This window comes from Acomys minous, assembly GCF_964271855.1.
Source record: "Acomys minous genome assembly, chromosome: 15".
Taxonomy (NCBI): domain Eukaryota; kingdom Metazoa; phylum Chordata; class Mammalia; order Rodentia; family Muridae; genus Acomys; species Acomys minous.
Window position 1 is genome coordinate 64,756,776 of NC_140497.1, and position 21,161 is coordinate 64,777,936.

Genomic DNA, 21,161 nt, shown 5'->3' on the forward strand with positions numbered 1-21,161 from the left:
CAAAGATTTTATGCTGGGTTGGTGTCCCAATTATCACTTCAAAAGAAAAACTTGAGATATTTTGAATAATATAAGAATACTGCTTTTTAGGTTAGCCTAAAGTTTATAAGGTGTAAAAATATATAGCTCTAAATACTGAATTTACATGAAGCTTAATAAAGAAAATATATTTAACTTACAGAGAGCCTAGAATTACTTCACAATTAAAACCACTTGAAGCTGTAATGAAACATACTCATTTTTTCATCATGGCTGGAGTATAAAATATGCCAGGAAAGCCAGTAAATTGAATCACATTTGTTTACCTTATTGATAAACCATTCTAAATTTGACTGCAAAAGGAAATATAATAACACTACACAAACTGGAAGTTTTGAAGCTATACTTGTAAGACTTACTAGTAGCATTAATTATAGCTTATATAGGAGAAACTGAGAGCGTCTGAGAATAAGAACATTGTTCAAATAGATAGCTACCTTGCACACGTATATAATTATCTTGTGTATATAGAAACATGTTGTTGTGTGCATGTATTCATAATTTGTATCCTTTTTAAGTGTTTGTTTTAAGACTGTCTTCAGTGCAGTCCATCAATGACTGTGATACACATCCAGCTTATGGTCTTATTGGAGTGAATAGTCAATACTAAAGTCACAGACATGAAACCAAAGGAAGAAAGTCTCTAAAGCCACAAGGCACCTGGAAGGCAGGAACTAATCTAGCTTATGGAAGTGGAGATCTTAGATGCGTTTTATTTTTTTCTTTGATGCCTGTTCTCAGAAAGCTCCTGTTTCTTCAGACTACACAGTTCACAACAAATAGAACCTTCTTGATCAACTAACCAGAAGCCATTTTAACAAAATGTATACTTGAGTGACTTGGCTTTGTGTTCTGACCTGAAACTTCCTCCTAAGGTTGAAGCTCCCCTAAAAAAAAGAAAAAAAAAACGGACATAAAAAGAGATTTTAGAGACTATGAGGTTAACTGTCTTCTTTGTTTTCTCTAAGTCCCACCAATGCTAGTCCTAAAACACAGAACATTTGCCTTAGATGAACCTAGCTGAGTAGTAGCAATGCTGTTGAGCTTCAGAGACACATTACATAGCTGCTAGAGGTTCCATGAAATGGAAGAAATGAAAGGCAAACCCATATTGCAAATGGAAGAGCCAAGAACTAACTTGCCAAAGGAAGGTTGCAGATACCAGAGTGGGCAAGATGGTTGCATTTCCCTTCCTACTTTTATTTTAAACCAGTTTTATTTGGAATGTTTATAGGGACTTGCATGAAACATGATTTCTCAATACTTATTTTTTAAGTAAATATGACTGTCAGAGAAAGCTTTTTAAAATTTCACCTAAAAGCTTCATCCTTTCAAATAATTCACATAGATAATTTTAAAGTTTATTTATTTGCTCATAAAATGGTATTAAAATATTTCTTTTCCTGTAAATGGAAATATATAAACACTAGAGGCACTTTCAGTGCAGATTTATGATTCATTTTAGTTATTATTATGTCTATAATTATTCTGGATATATAATAAGTAAATGCTTTTCCAACGTGTTTCACATCAGAACTAGATTTGTTCTGAGATCTTAATAATTTCAAATGCAAATGTTCTGATTTATGATGTATTTGTTGAAAATACAGATGGGAGTAAATAGATTCATATATTCCCACAAGTTTACAAGCCTACTTTTTAATAAACTGACCTAACTACAAATCTGCTGATAAAAATCCATATCTAGCAAGAAGTAGGCATTGATGAAGTCACAGTCAGCATAGGATTAATTTTATTTCACCTCCATGTGTGTGCTGCAGGCATGTGCTTATTTCCCTGTTTGTGTGGGCACAGGTGACTTGGATGTGAGGGATTAAGGTTGATTTCTGGATTCTCCCTTATTCCTTCTCTACACTTTATATCGAGACAATGTCTAAGCACAGAGACATGGTTTAGAAGTTATGGTTAACCATTTTTGTTCCCGGGCCCAGTGTCCGCACCTTAGGCTCCCCTCTCTTCCCTGCCTCACACTGGAATTGCTGATAGCCTCTTAGGCTTTCCATCTTTTATCTGTATGCAGGGTTGAGTCATCACCCCAGCCTGACTATTAATTTAAAATTCCAGCTCTGACCTTTCTAGTTTGTTATCCATTGCAGGTATCTGCGTCTTTCTTTGCCAATTTCTCCACTTTAGAGGTAGAGAAAATGCTTACTGTTTTAACGGATAGAGTAGGGAATTAATTTAAGAGCTTATAGACAGTTCCTAGAACATATACATTATGCATTCTAAGGTCAACACTATATTCATATATTAGCACATCGGCAATTAAATACACTATGATATAAGTAATGTATAAGTTCAGTTGACATTACTTTCCTTAATGTTAAGTAAATTACTATCCATGCATGTGATGAAATGGGCTTCATAGATAGCAAGCAGGATTCCTTTTATTACAGGGATCTTAATGTTTGCTGGACATGGAAGTGGAGACTGTTTCACTTTCTTTTCTGTAGACCTATTTGCATTTTGCAATCATTGTTCCTTGTTGACCATGTTCATGTCTTAGTCAAATGTCCTTTGTAGTTTTCAAACCCAGTTTTATAATAAATTAATAATAAAAAAACAGATACCAGATGTAAAACGGACATAAAAGTACTGAACTAACTATAACTAAATAGTTTAGTAATTTCTAATATTTTTGAAAGTCATTAAGACATTTCATGTTTCACCGAAATTCCTATTTTCAGTTTATATACGACTTAATAGAGCTTGAGATACATTAAGAACACGTGTAGACTTGATAGCAATGCCTTTTTGGCATATATATCTCAATAAACCTTTGGGTAGATCTTATGTTTTTAAGCTTAAGTGTCTGTGGTTTGATACAGTTAGCAAAGCTAGCAAACAGTACTGCCATTGTTTTGTTTTGTTTTCTCCCCTTCTGTTGCTTTGGACAATTGGGTGTTGAGAGAGACTCCTGCTGTAGTGCAATGGTGAAAGCTCAGAACCAGAGCATGACAAGTTGAGAGTCACAGGAAATGAAACAGAAGGCTGCGTGACTCCTTATTCAGGACAAATCTCTAGGCTAGCTGAAAGATTGTGGTTAGGAACAAAGACAAATTCATCCTGTTTTCCAGGGTAACATCTGCAAACCTAGACTTGGGGGGAGCTGAGATACCCCGCTGTGCCTTTCAGCAGGTTTGTGATTTCAGTAGATATATGGATGATAGATCAGCCTTTGGGACTTGATACCCCTTATATTTAGATTTAAAAATTGCTTTGGGATTTAAAATGTATCCAGTGTAAGGATGAGATATACTGGTTTGGAATTAAGGAATTTACTTGGTCTTCTTTTCCCACAAAACCAGCGTTACTTCATGTCAAAACACAGTGTGCTCCCAAAGTGTAATTAGCAAAGAGCTTTACTTGAAACTTAATTTGGAAATGAAGACTATTATATTTCTAAAATATGTTATCATTGTAGGAAACAAGTTTGTGTACATTTATCGTCAGAATGCAGCATCTTAACTCTATGTGTCATGTCCAGCCATGTTTATAAAGTATTGCTTTTCCAAAGTATCAATACTCATAATTTATATTTATGTTTTTGACTCGTGTCATTAAATTTTATACTGTGATGAGAATTAGATACATATCATAGTCGTGATTTGCAAACCATTGTTGCAGCATCTAAAAAATGTGAGATTATTTTTATAGCTAGCACTTGATATTTCCCTGATTCCTAAGACAGTATAAATAACATGAAAATTGTAGTTCAGCATAAGGCACGTTATTTTATAAAAGCATTTTTAATAAACAGTGAGCATTTTCTATTTTTAATATGGTCTAGTATACAGGTTGAGGGCACAATTTGTTTAAAAAGTGTTCTGTTTCTTGGGTTAACTATGTAAACTCTTACTAGTTATATTAAAAATTGTTACTGAACAGATCCCCAAAATGTTTCTGGGTGATAAAGTTTTCCTTTATTTTATGTTATACACAGACATGGATTTTATGAGTTCACCTTCCTATATTCATTATGGTCTAAAAATACGAATGAAATCTAGATGTAAGCAATTTTTATATTTAAAAAAGCTTTAATGGTTTCGAATGTATAATCTCCTGAAACAGGCATGCCAGATAGCCAAGGCTGGCTCAAATTTAGATTTGCAGACATTTTCCATGAAATGTCAGTAGATTTTTTCTTTATATATTTCAAATATTTTTTCTTTTCATCATCTATCTGTAGTCAATCATATTCTAAAAGCACAAATGAAAATTTATATATTTTAAATCATTTTCCTTCTTACTTACCAGTGTATATGTGTGTCTGTGTCTTCCAATGTAACTTCATGCCTAAGTGGATCAAAAGAGGACATTGGATCCCCTGAAGCTGGAATTATAGGCAACTGTAAGCTACCCAAAGTGGGTGCTATGACTGACACTTGGGCCTTATGGAAGACCAGTAATCTCTCTTAATCGATGAACCATCTCTCTGGCTCAACTCGTGTATTTGAAGTTGTACACCATTCTGGGTAGTAAAACCCTTGTAAATATGCTCCCTGCCCATGACAACCCAAGACTTCTAGGTTGTCTAACAAGGACCGTGATACAGCAATACTTTTATACCACTTCATTTTACTTAGTGATGCCCCAATTATTAACACGCTTACAATTTGGGTACATTAAAGGGAAACCATAAAATATTTTCTTGAGAATATTGCTACCTCCAGACCCAGCTATACCACTCTTGGGCATATACCCAAAAGATGCTCCACCATACAACAAGGACATTTGCTCAACTATGTTCATAGCAGTTTTATTCGGAATAGCCAGAATCTGCAAACAACCTAGATGTCCCTCAACTGAAGAATGGATAAAGAAACTGTGGTACATTTACACAACGGAATACTACTTGGCTATTAAAAACAAGGAAATCTTGAAATTTGTAGGCAAATCGGTCGAAGTAGAAATGATCATTCTAAGTGAGGTAACCCAGACCCAAAACGACACGTATGGTATATACTCACATATAAGTGGATATTGGCCCAACATAGATGTCCTCTGAGAGACTCCACTCAGCAGGGGATCAGGACAGATACTGGGACTCACAGCTGGACTCTGGGCAAAGCACTACAAGTTGTATGCAAGGATGGAATGTGCCTGGGTTTTCAAGAGCTCCACAGGGAAACTATCAAGGCTGTGAAATCTGGACCCAGGGGGGCCTGCACAAACTGATGCACCAACCACAGATATTGCAAGCCGAGAATCTAGACTCCCTGTTCAGATATAGCCAATGGACAGCTCATTCTCCACGTGGGGAAGGAGGGGGGAGCAGGAGACTCCCTTTGACAAGAACTCTGGTGCCCACAATTTGATTACTACCCTTTGGAGGAGAGTCCCTGTGGGAACACAGAGGAAGGCGATGCAGGCTATCCAGATGAGACCTCATAGACTGTGGTCAGAGGGTGAGAGAGGAAGAACGGACCTATCAGAGGTTTAGGGGAGGGGAATAAAGCAGAAAAGGGAGGGAGGGAGGGAGAGTAGGAACAGGAATATAAGAGCAAGAGGATTGCAATCAAGATGTAATGTCAATAAATTATAATAATAAAAAAGTAGAGGAAAAGAAAAATGTTTTCTTACAGTAAGGCAGTGAATGGTTTAGGCTTAATGAGGAAGGAAAAATATATAGTGATATATACTGAGGTTGCCAAGATATATGGAAAGAATCATTTCACTGCCCATGAAATTGTGAAGGAAGAAAATAAATTGAAGTATGTGGTTCATTTATGCTCTTGCCTCTAGGAACAAAAGTTGACTCCATAGAGTCTGTGGAGGCTCGTTAGCTGAACATGGCATTGAAGTTTTGGGTTGAACAGTTGAACAGGACATGTGTCTGATCAGTGCACTAGAAAACATTGTGTCTGCATAAAGACTTCATGCAGGATCTTCTCAAACAAGTGATAGCAAATCACAACAGCACGTAAGGGATAATTTCACTGGTTCAAGAATGGGCCTGGGCTGAAAATGTAAAATTGGCTGGTGAGGCTGGCTCTCTTAATGAAGAACCCATAAAAGAAATTGACATACAGGAAGAATCCGATTGAGGCACAAGACTATGACCCAAAGCAAACCTTTAACTGCTTTGGAACAGAGCCATTATGGCTGAAAAGGCCACACAGAGATCTCTATCTACCAAGACAAGGCAGCTGGGAGGACATAAACACGGAAGGCAAGTTTAACCGAGGCAGTGTGTGCGAGCTTGTGAGGACGTACGATAAACTCAAGCATGTGTTAATGCACAGCCCCGCACACTGAAAAGGAAAACAAAACAAGAGCAAAATAATTGCCTTTATTCATGCAAAATGATGAAAAACTAGGGTGGTGTTTATTCTGCCTATGGAATGGTTGTATCAATTACTTCACCTGAACTTAGAGAATAATTGTAAGTGGAGGGATGCGAAGTCGATTTCATATGGATTGTAGAATTGCCATGGAAACGAAGAACAAAGCTCATAGTTTCAGCCTCACCACTGGGGGCATCATTCAGAATGCTCATGTCACGGCCACCTGGCGTTTGAACATATTCAGTGGGCGACTCTGATGGATTCGGAATCTGGACAGCCTGTAGCCCTGGAGATCATTTGTTATTGCTGATGTAGCAGCATCCAGCAAAACAGGAATGGGTAAATTAAAACCATAAAGTCTAAACGCCTGCTGAAGGAACGTAAAAAAAAAATGAAGTCACGGATGATTTTGGAGATTCTCTGATGTTTCATAAGGAAGTGGGGATAATCATTCACGTCATAGCAAAAAGTGGGGAAAGATTTGCATGCTGAACAAGGCAAAGAGTATGTTGAAGGTCACTGAAAGAACTTCACAAGTCATCTAAAGATGAAGATGAAATTCATAAAGCATCTGAGATCCACTAGAACAATGACACCAGCCTGCCTGCCTCCTCCCTCCCTCCCTCCTCCTCCCTCCCTCCACCCTCCCTCCCTCCCTCCCTCCCTCCCTCGTTCCTTCCTTCCTAGTCTACTGTATATCTCGGGCTTGTCTGGAGCTCAAAATCCTTTGGCCTCTACCTCTTGAGTGCTACAATTAAAGGTGTGTACCCCATGTCCAGCTTGCAGAAGTAGATCTAATTGTACAGGTGTTAAAGGGCTCAAGTAGGAGGACTGTCCTTGGATCACGTTCAGAATTAAAATTACCCGCGTTACCAGAAATTTTAGTGACCCTCCAAGATCACCAGATGATACGAGGGAACTCTGGGTCATGTCTTGGAGTTCTCAGTACCATTAAGAAAGGAATTTAAGAGTAGACTTAAATGGAAGATTAAAGGCAATTTTATTAGCATTAAAAAAAAAAACCAACAACTAGGGCACTCAAGCTATATATCTCAGCAGCTACCTAGAGGAGAAGTAGGGAAAAAAGCCATGTCACTTGAATTAAACAGGCACAAAAGCCAAACACATCAAAGACAAAGAGCCAATAGCAGACAACAGAGCTTTAGAGAAAGTAAGATAGCACAAAGTGATAGAGAAAGCATATTTAGGTTCTGGCTAGCATCCCTTAAAAAAGAAAGAAAGAGAAGAAAACAATAACAAGAAGTTTCCCCTTTCTGTATAAGGGCATAGAAAGGAGGTCAGACCCAGTTAACCTTATGACAAATTCTTCTTAGCTTATAGGGACTGAGGCCTTGGGTAGGAAACTTGGGAAGGAAAAGTATGGTTTCTCATTAAAATGGTAATTAATCTGCCTCTTTGGCATGGCTTAAGGTTAGGCCACCTTGCTAGGCATGGTATCTAGCAAAGTAATAGACTTGACACAGGTGGAATATTTGGTCTCTAGGCAGATCAGAAATTCTAACCTCTTGATGAGAAGCAATTTTTTTTCATAATGGGCTTGTTTGGTAAATCAGGACTGTAACCTCCTCAGCCACACTTCCATGATTTATAAATAAAAAAACCCAACATCTGAAAAAACAAAACAAAGTACTGGCCCCAACATTCTTCTAAACACTTTGGAAAATGAGAACTTCGCCTGTTGAGGATGCTCCAACTGTGATTCTAGCTTTTGATATGTCTCCTGATGTCTATCTGTTAGCATCTTCATGTTCCATGACCTCAGAGCAGGTCATATCTTTTATTAGTTCAGTAACGATATAGCACTATACCAGTACCCTATGTCATTCCTGACTTTATCTTATCATATAGGCACTGTATTCTATCACCACAAAAAAGGAGGATAAGTATGGTACCATAAGATATTTGAGGTAGGTCACATTTCTGTAATTTTTATTGCAGTACATATAATTGCAGCTAACTGATGAATAAAAGTATCATATTTGTGATATTATACGTGAAAAAATACAACACATATAAATTTTTTTTGTTATATGTACAGGCATTCATTAAGGGGTACAAGGTTGGCCTACTATACAAAGTTTAGGAAACTATGGAATAAATAAAAGCTCTAAGAAAGTAACTTTACTAGTAGCATTGGTGAAATTTGGGCCCCGTTTAAGGTTTGATCCTGAATGTAAGCAGTTCTTATTCCGACCCTCAGACATTTACCTTTCTGTTCTCTACTTCAGGCGTTGTCCTTTCAGGGAAGTGACAGAGTAAAGAGTAGTCAAAGATTACTTCAAAACAGAGCATTTGAACAAGGCAGACTCTTAAACACTCTCATCGGTTTTCTTGTATTTTAGTTGTTACACCCCACTCCTTCGTTCCCAATGTGAGGTTTACTTAAGGCATACTCTGGATTGGTAATTGTAGCACTAGTAGTATCTTCTCACACCTGAGACTGTTACTGACCATTCTTGCAGTGCTTTCAAAATCCAGCATGCTATCTTCCTCTGCACTTCCCCCGTCAGTCTTAAATGGCCACTTTGTATAGAGGGGAGGCTAGACCCAAGTAAGGTCCCTCAATCACCAGAATCAGAAGAACCTGTCCCTTAGCACTGTGCACGTTGTCTACACTACAGGCAGGGTGTGTAATGACTTTTTTGTCTTTGGTTCTTTGGGGTAATTTTGATACAAAGTCATTTAAGTAATATTTTAATAATTGAATATTTCAAAATAACACGTGCAAGAATTACTTAAAACTTTCTTACTTTCAAATGAAGATATCAGTGCCATGCGAATATAATAGTAATGAAAGGAGTTTAGATCAGATTAATTCTACTTACTCCGTGTTAACCAGTCTGCATTTGTGATTCTCCTACTTGGGCACACAAGCTGCTTGCTCAACTAATGCTTGTAGAGATAACCAGTAATTCATCTGTATCCTGGATTTGAATCATTTCATTAAACAAAAGCTTTTGAGTCTTCTTTTGTTGCTAAGAACAAATGGTTAGATTTTAGAAACTGTAGCTACTTTTGTTATTCACAAATTCCAGAGCCTTTCAAAATTTATCATTCACATCCTCTGGCCTGCAGACAATCAGTCATTATGTCAGCAGCTGCCCAGGGAGCCTTGCTGCAACCCATTCAGCCACATAATAACCACCAGGGCAACCATTTCCACATTAAAAATAATAAGAAAATCAAGTCTTTAAACTGCAAAGTCTTTTATTTCTGTAGTTAAAAATTAATTACTCATATTTAGTAAAAGTCCCATTATGCGCTTTGGCAGGTAGGAAAAGCAATGTCTCAGTTGAAAATTAAGTCGATTCAATTGACATGTTTTAATAATAGGGGAAGTTACAAAAGGTCCCATTTCCAAGCAAACAACTACTAATGATTTATTAGGGGCAACCATAATTTAATCATCTGTCACTACTTTTGTAGCTTAGTGACTGAATCAAAATTGTAATCCTTTAGATAACTTATAAATATTGGGAAACTATTAATGCATAGAGGTAATCAGTCCTCTACTTTTGTATATTCAACATAATACGCTGACTTAGTATTAATAAACATGTTGTCTTTTAGTTATGAGATATATCTGTGAGGACAATGGAACATAATTGTCTTAATGCATGGCTTGTCTTGCCCATTTTTCTGGCAGGAAGTTGTTCCTTATCTTTCCTTTCTTCTGAGATGTTTAGTTCTGTCACAAAACAAGAGTGAACTTTCCGGTATCCGTTCCACGGGACAGGTCCCCAGGTGTCTCTGGCCTGAGCGCTAGTCCGGCCCTGTTCGATGATCCTCTTCCTGATCCATGTGCGCTCAAGCCTGGTCTGAACCTGTTGCTCCTCTCTGTCCTCTCCACCTGCCTGCCTCTCACATGTAAGGGGTGGTCTCCCTCTCCCACTGAGAGTCAATTAGAAACACAATAGTCCAGGTGGAGTCCCTTGGTCCCCTTCCTGAATTCCAGGCCCAGGATGGCTCCACCCAGTCTATCTCAAGGTTAATCTCAGGGAGTATCCATGGTGTGTCCAAGGGCAAAGCCCACCAAGACTGCTTTCACCTGTGACAAAGCTTACAATCCTTCCCACACTAGGGTATACCATTGTATATTGCAATCAAAATATAAATATTCTTACTTTTCACTTGGCTGTGTCATGGGTACATGTTCATGGATTTCCGCTGTGTGATGTCAGGTTCTCAGTATTCTATTGTCTGAACCTCCTAGGGTCTATTAATGTCTTAGGTGAAGGCCTGTGCTCCTGTTAGCATATTCAATCACTTTGTTTCCTATTCTAAGAACAAAGTTAATGAGATGTAGTGCTGACCTCCAATGACTAGTTCTCTGTCAGTTTGCTTGGCTGTCACCAATGGAATTGGTGGTGTCAGTCTACATAGAGAGTGTATGTAACCTTCTGCTTAGCACTTGACTTTTTTTAAAATTAATGTTTTTATTGGTGTTCTTTTTCAGAATTGTTATCAACCTGAACAAATGAACAATTTACATAAAATTTCAGTTTGTGTTATATGAAAAATACATATTTTTCTTTGGCGATTTAAGAATTTATTTTCCTGGGGCTGTAGAGATGGCTCAGGGGTTAAGAGCACTGACTGCTTTTCCAGAGGTCCTGAGTTTAATTCCCAGCAACCATATGGTGGCTCACAACCATCTATAATGTAATCTGATGCCCTCTTCTGGCCTGCAGGGGTACATGCCTGCAGACAGACCATTGTATACATAACAATAAATACATGTTTTTTAAAAAGACTTTATTGAACAGCAGTCAATGGATATTAATGTCCATATATCTATGCATAGTTTATCTACCTATCTATCTATCATCTATCTAATCATCCTTCTATCTATCTATCTATAGTGAATTTTGTGGATGAATATATAGAACTAGAAATGATCATACTGAGTGAGTTAACCTAGAAGCAGAAAGACTCACATGGTATATACTCACTTATAATTGGGCACCCCAAGGTATGTCCCACGAAAAGTCTTCATTTACAGGAGATTGGGATAGATGTGAGGACATCCTACTGGGACTCTAGGTAAGACAAATACAGGAGATGGGGAAATAGAAGGACCCAGAGGATACTAGAAACCTACAAGAAGAACATCATGACAGGTGGATCGGGGCCCGGGAGGTCTGCTCAAACTATTGCACTAGCCAAGGACAATACATCGAATCCCTACTCTGATCAAGCCAATGGACAGGACATTCGCCACATGAACTCGGTGCCCCATATTTGACCACCTCCCCTTGGTGGGGAGGCCTGGTGACACTCAAAGAAAGAATAAGCAGGCCACCAAGATGAGACTTGGTAGCCTATGACCATACAGTGGGGGAAGAGGTCCCCCTTGGTCTTAGACCTAGGGGTGGGGAATAGGGTGAAAGCAGGAGGGAGTGAGCAACGGGAGGATACAAGTGATGGGATAACAATCGAGTTGTAATCGGAATAAATTGATTAAATGAAAAACATTTTTAAAAGATTCTTAAGTAACATTTAAACAGTAATGCCTTATATTTTCTTAATTATTGGCAAAACTCAATTAAAACTTCATGGTTCATTAGTAGTTTAAAAGCAATGAAACATTTTTCTTAAAAGATTACTGTCAAATGTAATTTTATGGTGGAATAATTATTATATAATAATAATCATGGGTTATCTGTCAAGTACTCATGTATTGTCTTTATGTTATCAGACATTAGGATCTTCATTTTTGATAGGCAAGCAGTCATAGAATTTATAAGAGAGGGTATTTTACATTTATAAATACTATCAGTTATACTCATTACTTGTAGGTAATTCTCATAATTTTTATAATTCTTTTAGTAAAATAACTTGAAATGTGATTATTAAAAATTCATGTTAAGTGTATTGCCCACAATATGTATGTTCATATATATATATATATATATATACCAGTGTTTATCTTCATATAACCCCAAGTTTCTAATGTTAATAGATTTCATACTGTATTTTAGCACAAATATTTCTAAAGAGTTACTTGGATTTTTCTAATAATTTAAAATCTGCCAAACTGTTACCTATACTAGAAATGCATAAATCTTCCAAACAAATGTGATACAGGATTAACATGAAACTGGAGCAGGCTTCAGTAATGAATGCCAAGCTTAATGTACAATCTATTTTTTTAATAAATCATTCGGGAAAATTGCAGAGTGTGTAAATTACATAGCCATCATAAATCAATATCCTTTAGATTACTCTGCCTCAGATAAGGGGTAGCACTACGGAGGCCATGACGTCCTTGGAAGTGAGTGAGGTGACGCAGTTAAGGTCAGAGGGGAACACCCATTAGCGAAAGGAAATGCTCAGAAAATTATTATAAAAGTTGAGTATACAAATTACATGTCCCTGAGTAGTGGTTATCTTACAGTCTTACAAAGAGGTCATGCGTGAATGATATGACTTTATGACTTTATGCTGGCTTATACCACATGACTCTTACAGGACTACGTTGAGAATCTTGAACTATGCCTGCAAGTGTCACTAATGCTTAAGAATGAACTCTCAAAAAAAAAAAAAAAACAGCATAGTTGAATTGATTTCTTAAGGAAGATTTCAAATTTATCAGTGCAGTAGAGAATTGTGGTCTCTGTTATAATCTGAGTGTTTGGTTAAACCCCACCCTCAAATATTTATCATGTCCTTAAAAAGAAAGTTTGTTTATGAAGAATAACTTCATTAAAACTAATAACGTTACCTTGCAATCCAATCTCCATTTGTACAATCTAGTCAAGAGACATTCTCCAGTAATAAGAAGATTGTGTAAATCACAGAATTGGAAAATATTATCTATACCAGCAATATAAGTTTTATGAAGAGATGTGAGCACATTAAAAAATCTTTTTTACATGATCTTATTAACTGCCAGGAGGTTTTGCCAAACAGATTTGAAGGGGAAAATCAGGCTATCCTAACTGTCCAAATGTTTTCTCACGTTTCCAACCAGCAGCTGCTGGGAGTCCCTGCCAGTCGTAAACCTTTCAGGCAGAATGTGTGCAGCTGCCAATCTTGTGTCAATATTTTAAATACACTCACAGCCATCCTTACTGGTGTCAAAATGCCCAGTTTCCCACAAAAGGGCTAGCAGTTATCTTTTCTTGGTGCTTACCTCCATTTATACTCCTGGTGGGAAAAGAGCCAAGTCAGCAGTTGCGATAAGAATTTCCTCGAATACTATAGGAACAAATTTAAGTTGTTCTGAAGTAATAATCATAAAATAACTATTAATATTTAGAGCACAGAAGTAGTTCGGCAACTCTCTAATGGCAAATATATTAGACACTTAATATTGGGTTTTAAAAAGCACCTCCCACCAATGAACCAGTGCCAATACCTTATCATTAATATCGATAATATCTTTTTAATGAAATTTGATAAACCAAGAAGTAAATGCCTAGGAGTTAGTTTGAAGGTATCTGATATACATACATTAAATCCACCCAAAGAATACTTTTCATTGTGATTTCCTAATTATAACGTAAAAATTATATCATCGTCTCTGGTCTTAACATGGGTCCTAGAAACAGAGGAGAATGGTTTTGTGACATTAATGAATACATGAAACAAAGTGAGGAAAATTGGTGTAAAGTTTCGTTCAAAAATAGTTTCCAGGAAATCTTTGTATACTTGAGCATCTCGGTTTTTATCAACAGAGTGAAGATAGGAAATAGTAAAGTAACAATATGAAGCCAAGAAATGGGAGGGTTAGTGAAGGCACTGTAGTATCAGAGGTCACTGATTTGAGGAGAGAATTTGTATAGATCCTAAGATGGTGAAATATAGCCTACTAATGGAGACTTTGTGGGAGAAATAGTCTAATGTTTTTTTAACCAAAAAACAGGGATCGGAGTTTTTCTCATTTATAAAAAATCATTCATTGGTAATTTCTGTATTTACTCTGTGTGTGTGTATATGTGTGTGTGTGTGTGTGTGTGTTTGTGCACAAGTTCAGGCATGTGTGTGCCCTTGTGTTATGTATCATAGTATGTGTGTGAAAGTAAGAGGGCAACTTGTCAGAGTATGTTCTGTCCTAAAACCTTGGGAGAACAAGTATTGAATTCAGGTCCTCAGGGTTTGTGACAATTGCCTTTACTCAAAGAGTCATATTGCTAACCTACTATCAGGAGTTTGTTGTTGGTTTTGTTTGTTTGTTTGTTTAGTTTTTAAAGTTGAAGAGTTGGCGAAACTGAGCATTTGCTTCTTTAACAGAATTTGATCTTAATCTATAATCCTTTTGAAGATTTGGTTGTTCACATTAAAACAATTCCAGCAACATGTAAAATACATATTGCTAATGATTAAAAACATACATATACAAAACAAACTTCACTCTAAATTCGTTAGATCACAAGGCACAACTAGAAAAGTACTTTGATTTTAAAAATCTGTACTAGAATTTGAGCAAATAATAAGGTCACGTTTAGCGCAGTCATCCTAGAAAACCATTCACTCATTCTGGGTGAGGGCATTGTTGAAACAAAGTCATGCTTCCCTGAGACCAAAGTAGGACATATTTCTGTCACCTCATTCATCAAGATGTCACAAAATATATTTCACCAATAAATGAGGTCTCAGAGACAGCATTATATGATTAAACATGGTGCTTATCTCATGGCCACACTGGAAGATTAGTGACTCAGTGCAAACACCTTTGCTTCTTGCAAGGGAGAGTAGCTTGGTACTATCATCAGCTTCTTCACTAGTTCCATCTTTAGAGGTGGAGGATAGAATGCCTCCTTAGACAGCTTGGTGTCAGCCCTTCCTGTGACATCACTGTGTCCTGGTAACAGACACCTCATCCTCACACACTTGAGAACAAGCATTGCTGATGGAGTGGATGCTACCTGTTCAGCGTGTATCCCTGGCCCGGGAAAATCCTGTGGAAGTGCTGGAGTTTTAGGATGTTACTGATAAACTTTGATTTGCTCATTGCTCTGTTCCCCATCTTTGCTAGCAAATATAGCATTAAGGAATCTCACTCACTATGGGGGCTTTTGAAAATTTAGGAATAGATACGGTATAAACACTTTCTGTAAAATACTGTTAATATGCCTCAATGCGTCATTTCTTTGATTGTTTGAAGTCATATTCTTTTTAAGAAAGACTGGTTATTTATTTATATATTTCATAGTTAAGTGACATTTAAAGTGTGGGAAAAGGGGAGTTTTCTTTTTATTTTAGGTTAGCTAAGGTTTCTTTTGAGTTTTTTTTTAATAAGTGTTTCTGTGTTCTTAAATACTGTCAGTTATACAAATACTGTTAGCATTGTGTTTTGTGAGCACCTGTGGTTCCACAAAGCGTATATTTGTCAGAGAAATAAATACCCACTGAACCGTGCCCAAATCCAATGTAAACGTATACACTTAACTATGACTCCAAATTCTTGCCTCATTCACAAGGCTTTGTGTTCCGTATGAGGAGACGATATGAGGTGCCTTGTTTTTCCAAGTGTGAACACATTCATTGTCTGACTTGGGCCGCAGCTGTGACCGCTGTGCACAGATGTGACAGACACTCCAGGTAAACGGGTGATACAATGTTGTTTGTGTAGCAGCTGGTGATAATTGTAGAATATTTGCCCAGTAACCCTTCTAGCCAGCTCTTCTGAAGCACTCACAAACATAAGGGATTCCTTGTACGCACTGGTTTTCCCTTCAGGTAATTGAGTCAGTCTTTGTTTCTCATTTTGTATTGAAATGGCGTTTGATTTTAATCCAATAGTTGTGCTGTTCTCGAGGGAATACCCATAGTACTGCTTTAGATGAATGTCCCTATGCGCTTCAAGCAATGAGGCTTCCGGTTGTTTGTTTATATTATTGAGTACACTTATTAAACAGCCTTATGCCCCTCGTTTAGATTATACTGATGGGTGAAAGGCAACAGGCAGTGAAGGGATCCATATTCACCTTTTTTAAAAAAGTGTTTTAAGCTGATGCCTGAGGTTTTTTGTATTTTGTACCATGTCACATTTTAATAATAATTCCCTCTATGTTTTTAGTCCAATTTTCTTGTTTTTTTTTTTTTTTTCTATTCTCATGTTTCTTATTCCTTTGTGATAACACCTTTTGGTGTTCAGTTTCCTGCCTTTTAATAAGCCCTTCAGGGCCTCAATTGGTAAAAAAATCTCTGTTGTGTTCTCACTGATTTATCTCTATGAAATGAGTATGCCTGATACTATGGATGCTAACTGACGCGGACAGACATTTCTTCTTATCTAAAACAGTGTGTGAAGGGCATCTGAAATTCCTGAAATGAAAGAGTTTTAAAGCACAGTTCTGTTGCTACTTTTCAATGCTTTGACTTTCGATGCTGTTACTAACATGTGTGCAAGGAAGGCAACATCCATCGTACATCATACGTAAATAGGCAGGCAATATTGTGTTACTAAAAATCAACAACTAACAATTTTGTTACTCACCATCTACTTTTCTGTCTTATGTATTTGCTGGAACAATTTGGGACACTTAATTCTATTGAAAAAAGAAGATTTTACAGAGTATTTTTCAATGACTTTATACTACATTCCTAATATGTTGGTTATACTATACTATTGTCATGTCGTTTTATTAGTGACCATCTTTCTTGAAAAAATAATTTTAAATTAGTTAGATTTCTATAACAGTATATTGTTATAAAACCACATGACTTCCTCTACCCTTCCAAGGGGTGTTGAAGTTTAAAGTGGGAAATGGCTCTATTTATGCATTAGTTACTCTAGAGTGGATGGCAAGGTTAGTGAGATGTGTGTTACAAGTTGGCAGAGTCTATGCCTTTACGTCGGCGTTGGTCTTTTTTAAACCTACTTTAGGGTTACGTAGTGCCACTACCTCCTTTCCATCCCACCTACCTTAGATAGGAGAGAAAGAAGATTAATAGGGACAGGAGTAGTAGACCTTTTTTAGACTCCGTTCCTTTGGGCGATTTCACTTTTCATCTTCAGGATTCCAGAAGACCCGTTATAAATCAAACCAGAAATTTAGCAAAAGCAACTGCAGTCGCTGCAGCCTGAACCTCAAAGCAGTTTCTGGAGCATTTCTCTCCAGGAGCATCTCGAAGCAGAGTGATGAACAGCCAAATGATACGAAGTAATGCAAAAGCAATTGATCTTTGTTACTCGGACTATTTATATTCTCCCATAGTCCATACAGGGTGTTTGTTAACTGGCAAAGACCATGCTCCTTACATGAGGCAGTTCCCTTTCTAGCAGACAAACAGCATACACCGTCTCATAAATCTGTTTCGAGTGGACAAACATCATATGCCCTCATACAAGTCTGTTTCACATCCCATATGAGATTAAAAAACAAAAACAAAAACAAAAAAACATGTTTACATCCACTACAATGGGTGTCAAAATGTTGTTATTTTAGAAAACTGTTTTCCCCTCAATTTCTGCCTTAACCCAGCTAACACACAAATAATTGGGACTCTATTATATTTACTTAATAATAAGCTTCACAGCATAAGAACTGAGCAGTTATTACATTATTCTTAATCCTCTAAGCTACTTTGGTTTCCTCTCAGCATATATCTCAGAAATACTTGCACTTTGTAGCTTTTCCTGTTCTAGCTCTCACACCTGATGTCTCTTGGACCCCTGTATATACCTTCATCCTTTACTTCCTGTTCTAACTCCTCTTCCCCAGGCTGGCAGGGAGTCCAGCCCTATTCTCTCTCCCACTCAGAGATTGGCTGGGAGCTGCTTTATCGGCAAATCAGAGGACATTTGGGGAGCAGAGTTTATACAACATTGAGACAGGAGATTCTCAGCACAAGGATTTCACCCAGTTTTGGTGGTACAGAAATCAGCATTCGAATTACACAGTAACCTCATGCCTACATTTTAAAAATGAAGGGGCTTATAGTCACCCTCATAAACAAATTGTTAGCTTGAGAAAATGGGGCTTTACTCTTACTAGATATTCTGAATTTTAAAATGAACCATTGTATCTATACTTTCATGCAAGTTTCCCAGTTTAAAAAAATAGTAATGAAAGACAGAAAGGGTATGGATTCGAATGAGAGTAGGGGAAGAAAGGATCAGGACATATTGAATGAAGAAAATATATTTTCAATAAAATAACAATTTAGGGGATATGAAAATAATTTCAAAACAAAAAAAATCAGCTACTGTATTGGTTACTTTTCTGTTGTTCTGTTTTTAAAAAAAATCCTTAACCAAAACAACTTATAGAACTAGGATATATTTGTGCTTATAATTCCAGAGGGTTGGAAGTCTTCAGGATGGGGAGGTGACACGCCTTAGAGTAGCATGCTTAGAGGCCACATCCTGAACCACAATCACAGAAAAAGAGCTGGGAGTGGGGTATGCCTTTGAAACCTCAAAGTTTAGCCTAGTGACATACTTTCTTTAGTAAGGCCACACCTCTTAAACCTACCTAGCCACTTGGGGACGGAGCATGCAAAAATCTGAATATCTGGGTACCCATTCTCATTCGTTGCACAAAGAACACTAAAATAGTCGTTTTTGGAGTTGTCTAGCAATACTTGGCTCATATAGAAATTAACTGCATGACTTTCCAGAAAGCCTTTTGGTTTACTACCTGAAGGACTTGCTCTCCCTCTTTAAAAATTGAGGCGATGTTACTGTAAAATAACATATATCACTGAAGTGTTCTTGACAGTAATAATCAACCAAGTAACAGGCATCCTATTTAAAATTTAGAACTTCCTTATCCTCCAAAATATTTCTCTGCTTTTCCCCTTTCTCAGTTGTTCCCCACATTCTCACTAATACAACAGCTTTGTATAATTTTATGAATCAAAAATAGTAGGATTTCTCTTGTCGCCTCTTAGCTCCCGCGCCTGTAGGTCCGTACACTTCTTGCCCTAGCCATGCTATCCATTCTAGCCCCACCTGTGCACACTGCTCTCCACCACTTCTTCAGCACTTTGGCCCAGAACAATGGTAAAGTAGCTGTTCTGGGAGCTTCTGGGGGCACTGGGCAGTCCCTTTCATGAGCTGCCTGACCCTCTACGATATTGCTCACATGCCCGGTGTGGCAGCGGATCTGAGTCACATTGAGAACAGGGCAAATGTGAAAGGCTACCTCGGACCTGAGCGGCTTTCAGACTGTTGAAAGGGTTGTGATGTGGTGGTGAGCACAGCCAGAGTGCCCAGAAAGCCAGGAGTGACATGGGATGAGGTGACCTGTTCAACAACAATACTACAATTGCGACCACCTTGACTAAGAGCTGCTTGTGCCCAGCGCTTGCCTGAAGCCAGGACGTGCATCATTGCCGACCTGGTTAACTCCATCCCTATCACAGCAGAAGTTTTCGAGAAGCATGGCGTATACAACCCCAACAAGGGTGTCTTGTGACCACCCTTGACATTGTCAGAGTGAACACATTTGTGGCAGAACTGAAGGGTTTGGATCCAGCACGAGTCAGTGACAGACATTGGTGGCCACGCTTGGAAGACCATCATACCCCTGATCTTTTAGTATACCCCCAAGTTTGACTTTCCCCAAGACCAACTGGCAACAGTCGCCGGGAGGATCCAGGAGGCAGGCGTGGAAGTCATGAAGGCCAAGGTTGGAACACGTTCTGACTCTCTGGACATGGCTTAGCCCAGAACCCACTTCATCATCTCCCTTGTGCATGCCATGAATGGGAAGGAAGGAGTCGTTGGATGTTCTTTTCTTCATTTCAGAGAGACTGAGTGCATTTATTTCTCCACACTCCTGCTGTTGGGGGTAAGGGGACTGGAAAAGACCCTGGGCATTGTCAAAATCACTACTTTGGGGGAAGAAATGATTGCAGAGGCCATCTCTGAGCTGAAAGCCTCCATCAAGGCGAGGACTTTGCCAAGAACGTGAAGTAGGTGAGAGATTTGAGCCCCAGCTACCAACACAGCAGCAGCAATAGCAGCAGCAGTAGCAACAGCAGCATGCTAACTTACTCAGCATCATGTCTCTGAAGGCGCTTGAATCTTTCATTTGTTTGATGGTGGTTGTGTGTCAGCATCAGCAACCCTTCCAAATTTTGGCTGGTCTGTTGATAGTGACAATAAACCAGATGCTGCTTTTCTTTCTTTCTTTTTTTTTTTTAAAGGAGGTCTTTACAATAAATGGAATCCAGGACTGCTGGTACAATTAGAACTCCCCTGCTATACAGCCAAATAAAATGCACTTCGTCCTTCAGTCAAAGAACTAAGGAAAAATCAATACACTTGTTGAACGCATATGGCATACATAGTACTTTAGTTCGATTATTGAATTTTTGTGCAAAGGTTATGTTCTTTATGTAATATCTTCTAGATGCAAGGATTCAGACTCATGGCACATAGAGACCATGCCCAGTGTTGACTAATTACTTGCTGAGGGGAGATTTGCAACCATGCTTATAGTATTCCAGGTCATTTTTCCTCTACTGTAAGCCTAGGGATGTATTCCTGAAAATTCACAATGAATAAAATGTATTGGTATATGATATTAGGAATTTATAAAAAGTTTCTGTCACTTTTCAGTGCCTATCATCATGTGAGAGGATATGTCCAACCTCACACTAAACTGGGGTTGCATTTTTATTGGGGATTTACAAGTTGAAGAAGTAGGAAATACTAACCTGAAATGCCTTACCTAAATCTGCACGAGTGGAATTTAAATCAGGGATATTTAACACTAATGATAGTTTTTTTTTCTGGTCTTATTTTGTTATTATACTTTACTGCTGCAAAGTTAGTAATTTATTTTCAAAGAAAACCATTCTTTATCTGTTATACTTTCTGTGACAAATATGCTA

General features: G+C 37.9%; 1 protein-coding gene and 1 pseudogene across 26 annotated transcripts in view; both read left to right on the forward strand.

The window, feature by feature from the left end:
* ADGRL3 (adhesion G protein-coupled receptor L3) overlaps nucleotides 1-21,161 on the forward strand; it is a 737,803-nt gene that overhangs the window by 91,566 nt on the left and 625,076 nt on the right. The window lies entirely within an intron of this gene.
* LOC311584412 (malate dehydrogenase, mitochondrial-like) lies at nucleotides 11,843-21,051 on the forward strand (annotated as a pseudogene). The gene has a single exon. The product of its transcript is annotated as a malate dehydrogenase, mitochondrial-like (transcript).